This window comes from Balearica regulorum, chromosome 25 (genome assembly GCF_011004875.1).
Source record: "Balearica regulorum gibbericeps isolate bBalReg1 chromosome 25, bBalReg1.pri, whole genome shotgun sequence".
In the NCBI taxonomy this organism is placed as follows: domain Eukaryota; kingdom Metazoa; phylum Chordata; class Aves; order Gruiformes; family Gruidae; genus Balearica; species Balearica regulorum.
Genome location: NC_046208.1, coordinates 5,793,079 through 5,801,315, shown reverse-complemented (window position 1 = coordinate 5,801,315; position 8,237 = coordinate 5,793,079). Strand labels below are relative to the sequence as shown.

At 61.4% G+C, this 8,237-nt stretch overlaps 1 long non-coding RNA gene across 2 annotated transcripts; it reads left to right on the top strand.

Annotated features, from left to right (window-relative positions):
• The first annotated feature begins 3,171 nt into the window (after window positions 1-3,171).
• LOC142605187 (uncharacterized) lies at window positions 3,172-4,984 on the top strand. 2 transcript variants are annotated; one of them, XR_012838918.1, is made up of 3 exons: window positions 3,172-3,256; window positions 3,531-3,692; window positions 3,848-4,984. It is a non-coding gene; the product is annotated as an uncharacterized LOC142605187 (long non-coding RNA). The 2 variants fall into 2 exon arrangements; XR_012838917.1 differs by having other exon boundaries at window positions 3,844-4,984.
• Window positions 4,985-8,237: the final 3,253 nt, after the last annotated feature.

Below are 8,237 nucleotides of genomic sequence, written 5' to 3'. Positions count from 1 at the left end.
TGTGTGCAGTCTGAGGAGCCTTTTTTGGGGGTGTGTTTTCCAGAGCGCCCCATGGGATTGTCACCTGAGCCCCACATTGCCTTATCTGTAACCAGTCCCAGTCTGGTGCCCTGCAGAGAGCCAGCTTGTGGCTCACCCTCACCCTGCTAGGGCCCTGGTGCTGGCTTTAGGATGTCCCTCTCCCAGCCTGTCACCACTCCTGGCCTCACATTGCTGCAATCTTATGGCGTGGGGGTACCCCTCAACCACAGACATCCCCAGCCTGTGTTGCTGAGCCAGCCTGCGATCCTGCCTGTCCCAGACTTTCCCTGCACCTTTTCCTGCCCACCAGCACCTTCCACCCTCATAGCTCTCTGTCACCCATTTCCTGAGGGGGAAATGCTCTGGGGCAACGCTGAGTTCACACAGGTGGTTCTGCCACACTGGTGCAGGACAGCGATGCTGAGGAGACACGAGGGGGGATTCCCCTCTCCATCATCAGCATAACAAGCACGCCTGGTCATTTTGCCCAGTGCTGCAGGCTGAAGCCCCACATTTCTCTCTCTGCATCCTCTTGAGCTCCCCAAAACCGTTGCCTGGGCAGAAGTTGCCATTTCTGAGCCATGGGATGCGGGAGCCCCATGCAGGGAGCTGGGGGAGCCAGCTGTCCCCAGCAGGCAGGGATGGCTGTCCCCAGCAGGCAGGGATTGCTGCCTGCACCTGGATCCTGCAGCAGCTCCAGCCTATCAGAAATACAGCAGCCTCGGACAGGGCCCAGGGGTGTCATGGGCTAAACGGATCCATGGAGAGCCGGAAGGGAAGCGAGTTGCAGTTGGATACTGCAAACAAGGACAACACTCAGGGAAAGGATGGGGAGCAAAGATGAACCACAGCCGTCACTACTACGGGGGGCATTGGGGAGCTGGGAGGAAGCTGTGAGCATCCTCTTCCTCCCTTCATCTGCTCAGCCCATCCCAGGAGAGGGCAAACTATGGTGGCTTTATCTCCTCCAACTTAAGAGATACCATCAAGAAGGGGGAGAGGAGCTCCATGTCAGGGGCAGAGCTCTGCCAAACCAGTTGCCCCTCGGGGTACCACCTGGCACAGGGGTTTCCGGAGACACCCCAAAACTGCCCACTTCCCACCACCACCTCGTGTGAAGGGGAAACCCCAGCACCCCTGGAAAAGCCAGGGAGCACAGCGTGCTGCTGGGGGGGAAGCGACGAGCAAGGGGAAGCCCACAGGGCTGGAAGGTTCTGTGTGGTGGCCTTCCGCCTCAGCGTCACCCTTGTGTCAGCGAGGAACAAAACGAGCCCGGAGCGGGGAGCTGCCGTCAGCCCGCGGCTCATGAATGGGCCTAAGAATAGATTTCCTGTTTACCCAATGAGAAATCGCTTCTGGGGCAGAGGGCACCTGGGTGCTATTTTTACCAGCTCCTTTCTACATCCCTCCTGGCTCCCAGCTGCTCTCAGGGACCACTGCCCCGCTGCAGCGTCCGTGTGTGCTGGGGGAAAGGGGCTGCCGGGGAAGAGAGGCTGCCGAGGGCTGGACGGGCAACGGGGCACCGGGGCAGGTTACTGCCTCGGCATCATGCCATCCGTGAAGGCGGCTGGCTGGGAGACAGCATCGCTCAGCTGCCCCGAGCATCCGTGGTGGGAGAACTAACTCACAGGGTCTTTTGTGATTCCCTCACTCTGTTCCCCCCCCAAAAAAAGACATTTTTGCACCCAAGATGTGTAGTAAACACACTGATGAATTTTTCTCTTCCCGTGCTTTTTTGGTCACCAGTTGTGTCACAGCGATGGTCAAGCAGAGCAGTTTGGCCTCTCGCATCCCCACACAGAAAGCAAAACCCCATGAAGAAGTCACGGTTTCCTATTCTCAAGAATGAGGAAGGCTTGGAGGCTGTTTACTGGAATCCCACCCTCCCCGCAGCCTCTTCTTGTAAGCGCTGACCAAAATACGTTGTGAAACCCGCACACTGCAGCTATGCTGGGGGCCGGGCCACCCCTCATTGAGAAAAAACAGCCCACGGCGAAGGGGAACGGGCGCAGGTGCGGCCGCTGCTTTGCAGAGGCTTTGTTGTCCTGCGGTCATCCCAAAACCTGGGTACCACACCCCTGCTCGCCCCGCGCTGCAGGAAAGGGGATGCAGAGAGGTTCAAGGGCACAGAAGTACGGGGTGCGTGGTGGTCCCTCCCTGCGCCCCGCTGCGGGGCTCTGTGTGGTACAATCCCCCCCTGCGCCCCAGGAAGGGGCTCGGCAGGTCCTGGGGCTGGTTCCTCCACGTGCCCCCCAGGCAGGGGGTGGGATCCGGTCCGGGTGGGCCCTATGAAACCCCATGCCCCCAGCCTGCAGCTCTGCGGGGCCTGGGAGCTGCTCTGTGGGATGGGGGCTCTTGCTCTATAAGGACAGGCTCGATAAGGGGTATCTCTACAGAATAGGCGTTCCCCGTCTATAGGGACTGTTCTCTTGGGCATATTCTCTTGCTTACTAATTGCAGGTCCCTATAGGGGCTGCACTCCGCTATGTAAGATGGGCTTTCCTGCTCTGTAGGGGCTGGTCTCTAGAGGATGGCATCCCTGGGACAATACCTCTTGCTCTATAATGCCTGGGGTTGGGCTGTACAGGATTTGGTCTACAGGGGCCAGCCCTCTGCAGCGTGGGCTCTTGTTCTGTAGGTGTCAGGCTCCACAGGTGCATTCCCCTACACCGTCCCCTATAGGGCCGGTGACCCACAGGGGCTCTGCTGGATGACGCTGAGCGCACAGCCCTGGGGGCTGTTCCAGCAGCATCGCCCTCACCGCAGCGCCGTGGCGCTCGGGCTGCGCAGGCCAGAGCTGCGGCAGCACGGCCTCTCCCCACCGCGCAGCCTCCGCAGCCCACGGGGGTTTCCACCACTGCCGCCGAGCGCTTTAAATAATAGATACGCTGAGGCCGAAGGCAGCCGCGGCGGAGCTCTGCCCTGGTGCATCCCTCCCCACCGTGCCTGAGGTTGCGGGGGTATGTGGGTCCCCCACTTCCCCCGAGGCTGGGGGCACCCCCCTGGGTGGGTGGATTTAAGGATGGGAGGTGATGGTAAATGATGCAAAATATGTGATTTTTCCCCCCCCCAAAAAAAAAAAGAAAAACCAACCCACAGCCAGGATTGTGCAACCTTAGGGCTGGGGTACCCCCGTTCTGCTCTGCATCCCCCCCAAGCCTCCCAGGGAGCAACGCAAAGCAGGAGGGGGACCCCAGGATCCACCCAGCTGCACCCCCCCATTTACATTGCACTGGTAAGGCCTCGCTGCCAGGGTGTCCCCAAGCCTGGGGGAGCCTTGGGGGGGGTGCAGCTTCCCCCTCCTTTTTGGGGGTCCCCGCAGGCTGCTGGCAAAGGGCATTTCATGCAATTGAGAACCAGGTCGTGCATCTTGGCGTCTGGCGAGGCGGGAGGTGTTTCCCGGTGGCGCAGGAATTTGCTGTTTGCGCCTGTGTGCAGGAGACTGGGGGGGAGGAAGGGGGGGGCTGATGGTTGTTATTATTTAATTTTATTTTCTTGCCTCCATCCAGGAATCTCTGCAATGTGTTGGCTGCTCCCCGGGTGGCTGGGGCGGCCGTGAGTCACTGCTGCCGCTGGAACGTGACTCAGTCCTGCTGCTCTCCCAGCAGGACATGACCAGACTGCCAAAGCAAGGGAGAAGCCCCAGCGCCGTCGCCTGCCCGTGCTGGCGGGTGAGGACGCGCGAAATCCCTCCGGAGAGCTCAGCCCCCTGCTTCCCACAGGGATATCGGCCCATCGCCATAGGGCAGAGCTCAGGCTGGGCATCAGAATAAGCTCTTTTATTTATTTTTATTTATTTATTTTCTTTTTTTTTTTCCCCAGACAGGAAAACCCTCTCCACCCACACTGGCTCGCCCATCCATGGGTTGCTATCCGGCTGTGAGTACCTCCCCAGCATTTTGCTGCCCCGTCTTCCAGGCCAGGCCCTACGGGAGAGCAGGGGAAGCTCCTGGCACAGCTTCTGCCCCAGTTCCCGTGCCTCAGTTTCCCTATCCAATGGGGAACAGAGATTTCCCCATCAGGGAGTGGGACGGGGGTTACTTCAGATTGTGCTTTGAGGAACAGCAGCTCCAGGGGATTATTATTAGCATTAATATCTAGGCTCGGTCAGGGCTCAGGTGGCGGGGAGGGGTGGGGAGGGCGTGAAGCAGCCCTGAGTCACAGGGCAGCAGCCCTGCGCTGAGCACTGACACTCTCGCTGCACCCCAGGGCTGTGACAACCAGGGGCTGAGGCCACCTCGTTCATCTCACCCGGAGCTGGATGATGCCGGACACAAGCCCTCCTCATCCTCACGCCGCTGCTGCATGAGGAAGCGGGCTCCTGGGGTGGGAGAGCTGCGGAGGCAGCCACAAGGCAGAGCTGAGCACTGGGATGCTTGTCACACCTCAGGCTGCGTGGTGCCTCCATGGCCACAGCTGCCTCTGTCAGCCATGATTGAAAGCCAAGCTGGGCTGGCAGGCCTTCTCTGTGATCTTGTTAATTAAGAAATACATTTAATTAGCAGCACCCCAGCTGTGACTCAGCTAATCATCATGATCGAAACAAGAGCTGGACTCCAGCACTGGGGCATGACAGCGCCAAAGCCCCCCTCGGTAGCCATGAGCCCCCGGCTCTGCCGTGGGAGCCCATCGCCTGCCAGGCACAGCCTGACACCCCCCTGGGGTTTTGGGGTGAGTTTTCCCCTGGGCTGGAGGCAGGTTGGGGCTGAGACCGTCCCCATGCAGCACCTCGCACACACAGGGTGTCACCGCCACCCGGGGCAATTACCCATTGCCACGCTGTGAATAATCATATTAATAACCCATTTACCATGCTATAAATATCCTCGATAATAACAGCCTGGGCTTTCCAGGAATAGATCATCAAAAATGTGGCAAAAGTCATTCCTACCCTGGCCTAGGTTGCAGATGGGGAAACTGAGGCACGGCTGGTTTTGGGCATGACTCTCTCCTGCTGCACCAAGCCGTCTGCCAGGCAGCTGTGGAATTTGCTCCCGAATAAACCGTCATATAAATGAGCCCTTATGTATATTTATAGGCGCCGTCCTGCCAGCTGGAATCTAATAGGGAAGAAAATAAACTGGGAAACTGCCCGGAACAGGAGGGTGGTGCTTCATACCTCAGCCCCATGCCCTGCGAGGGGTGTCTGTCCCTGGTCCCCGGGTGTCTGTCCCTGGTCTCGGGTGCCCAGTCCTGCACCCCAGGGTGCCCTGGTCCTGGGGTGCCCCGGAAGCCAAGACAGGGTGCTGTGCTCTGGGGTGTGTAAATCTGGGGGTGTATCCAGTGGTGGTGGGGGTAGCAGCAGATGAAGCTGCGGTGCGTTTGCCATCCCTTGCGCGGGGTGGAGCTGGCACGAGGGGTCCCTCCCCGCTCCGTAGCGCCCGGGTGGCACCTCGGTCCCCAGAGCTCACGATGCGCGCTCCTTCCCTGTGATGTGCATGCGTGTGTGTGTGCCCATACATGTGCATGGGTGTGCGTGCGTGGCGGTGCCACACAGGCACTGCAGGATGCAGAGCACCCACCCAGCAGGCAGCCAGGGCAGCGGGGCGGGCAGCAGCACCCATGGCGGGGGAGCAGAGCCCAGCACCCGGGGGTGCCCTCGCCCAGATTTCCTGCAGCCTCTGCAGCGGTGCTGGGTGGGGGAGCGGGCGGCAGCTGGCGGGAGCGAGGCCGATTAGAGATGCAGACAGTGCCGCTCGCCTAATGTCTTCCTGTCTCGAGAAGACAGCAGCAGCCCGTGCAGCCCCTCCGCCACCAGCCTCACCTCGACACCCCGCACCTCGGTGGGTGCCCTGTGCCAGGGTGCAGCCCCACTGCCTGCATCTGGCTTTTTGGAGCACAGAGGCAGCGGGTGGCACAGGGACGCGCGGTCCCTCGGGTACCAGCAGCCTGTGAAGGGATGCAATGGCACCAAGGCCAGGCGTGACCCTGCCGCCATCCTGGGGTGGGGTGTTTCCTCCCCAAAAAGGGAGGGTGGCGAGGCCAGGGGTTTGCCGAGCAGGGATGCTGGCAGGGCTTCGTGCTGCGGCATCTCTCCCTTCCTCCCTCCCTCCTGCTGCTCCCAAGCACTTGCCACCGTGATTCCCTGCAACGGGCTAAAAATATCCCCGGGAGCTGCCGCCGCACACCGGCACTTGGAGGTGGTTATAAATAACCCGGGAGGGAAGCTCGCACTGGCCCCACGTCGCTCCGGCCCTTCCCAGCTGCTGCAGGAGAAGGTCGGAGCCCCCATCCTCTGTGATGCTGGAGGGGGGGATGGACAGATGGAAGCATGCAGGGAAAAGGGGATGGAGCAGTCTCTGCCCCTTGGCTGCGTGGGGAAACTGAGGCACCGGTGGGCACAGGTGGGGCTCTGCGGAGCGGGGGGGGAGGGGAGGTGATGGGCCGGTTTGCCCATGATGCCGGGGAACAGAGGATCAGCCCCGTGCTGATGGCAGGGCTGGGACACACGTGCACACACACACACACGCACACCCCCCTCTGCGCTCGTGTCACTCTAAGTCACATCCGTCTGCATCAGACCCGTCCCTTTGCAGCAGCTCCATCCCCCTGCAGCAGAACCAGCCTCCCGCATCCGACCCGTCCCTCTGCGCTGCACCTGTCCCTTCGCACCAGCTCCATCCTGCTGCCTTGGATCTGTCCCCCTCCATCGATTCCAGCCCCAGGACTGCCCTTCTCTTCCCGTACCACCCTCTGCAAGGTGGGGGACAAGCTCTGGGGACCGGCCCTGGGGATCTGCCCCCTTGGCTCCCACCTCTCCATCCCACGGGGCCCCGCTTCTGCCTCTGATCCGTGCACTGAGCTGGGGCAGTTCTCATGCCTGTGCACTTTGGGCAGCTCCACGTCATGGCCAGCTTCCTCCACGGCTGCAGGGAACGGGCTGCAGGGGGGCCATCCCGCGCAGGAAGGGGGGCTCGGCTTGGCCCGTTTGGGCCAAGCGTCCCCGGGGACCCCCCTCCCGCCCTCCGTCCTTCCTCGCTCCTGTTCTCACCACATCCCAGCCCACCCCGGCGGAGCTGCCAAAGCACAGGGCAAACGGGGACAAGCCAGGAGAGAGAGTGATTCTTGCAAGCATTTATTTTCCTCCATCAAAATCCACCAGCCAGAGAAAGCAGCGGCGGGGCGGGGGGGGAGGATGGGGAAACCCATCGGGTTTCACGGGGGATGCTGCCGCCCCCCGCACCGGCGCTGTATTTATTTCACCTCTCCCTGCACCACATGTCATGTCGGTCCCATAACGAAGCTAGGTAATAAATATTGTCGGCGCGCTGGTAAGCGGTGAATCACCACCCGCTCCTGGCACTGACACGCTGTCACCGCCGCCGCGGCACATGGCGTTTCCGTCCCCAACCCTGGCCCTCTGCCAGCCTGCCGGGTGCCTGGGCAGCAAAGCCCCCACCATCCCCGGCTCCACGCCGCAGCCAGGCCACTGGGCAGTTTTGGCCACAGTGCAAACATGTTTGGCCACATTCCCCTGGCTCCCACCCCAGGCCGGTGCCGGGAATCAGCTCCAAAAAACATGTTTTGTGGAAGGCACCCGCTAGGTAGTAACATTTCGCTGGCTGATGGGAGGCTGCGGGACACCCAGGGATGCTGCTGCCCCCCTGATGCTGGGGGCATCCCCGCGCCGAACCCCACGGTCACCCCATCCCTGCGTTGCCCTCGCTGCGCCTAACTGGTCCCAGTGGCTTCATCTGACTCTGGGGTAGAGCTCCCCAGTTTTCCAGCTCCACGTCCCCCTGCAAACGCCCCAACACCCACCAGCCCTAGGTCCTGCACCCTCCCCGCTGCCTGCACCCATCCTGCACCCTTGGGCCTTGGCCAGCCGGTCCCTGTGGGGTGGAGGGGGACCCCGACCCCGCTGCAGTTTCCCTCCCCACCGGGTCAGCACATCCCCAGTTGAAGAGCCAAAGCAACATGTCTGTAAAGTGCAACTGCTGGTAGGATGCCCCGGGCTCGGGGAGCACCTCCCACCCAGCCCCCTCCAAAGCGTCTCCCCGGGGACCCCAAATCCACCCCAGACCCCAAAATCAGCCTGGGTCCTGTTACTATAATGGGGCCAACACATCTGGGAGGCACATCTGGGGCCGTGCATCCCCTCCAGCTTGGGGTCACCAGTGGTGATGGCTGACACAGTCCATCCCAAGTGCCACTGAAGTCTCGTGGTCCCTGGGACCTGGGGGGGGGTGGCAGCAGCAGAAGCTGGAGTTCAAAGT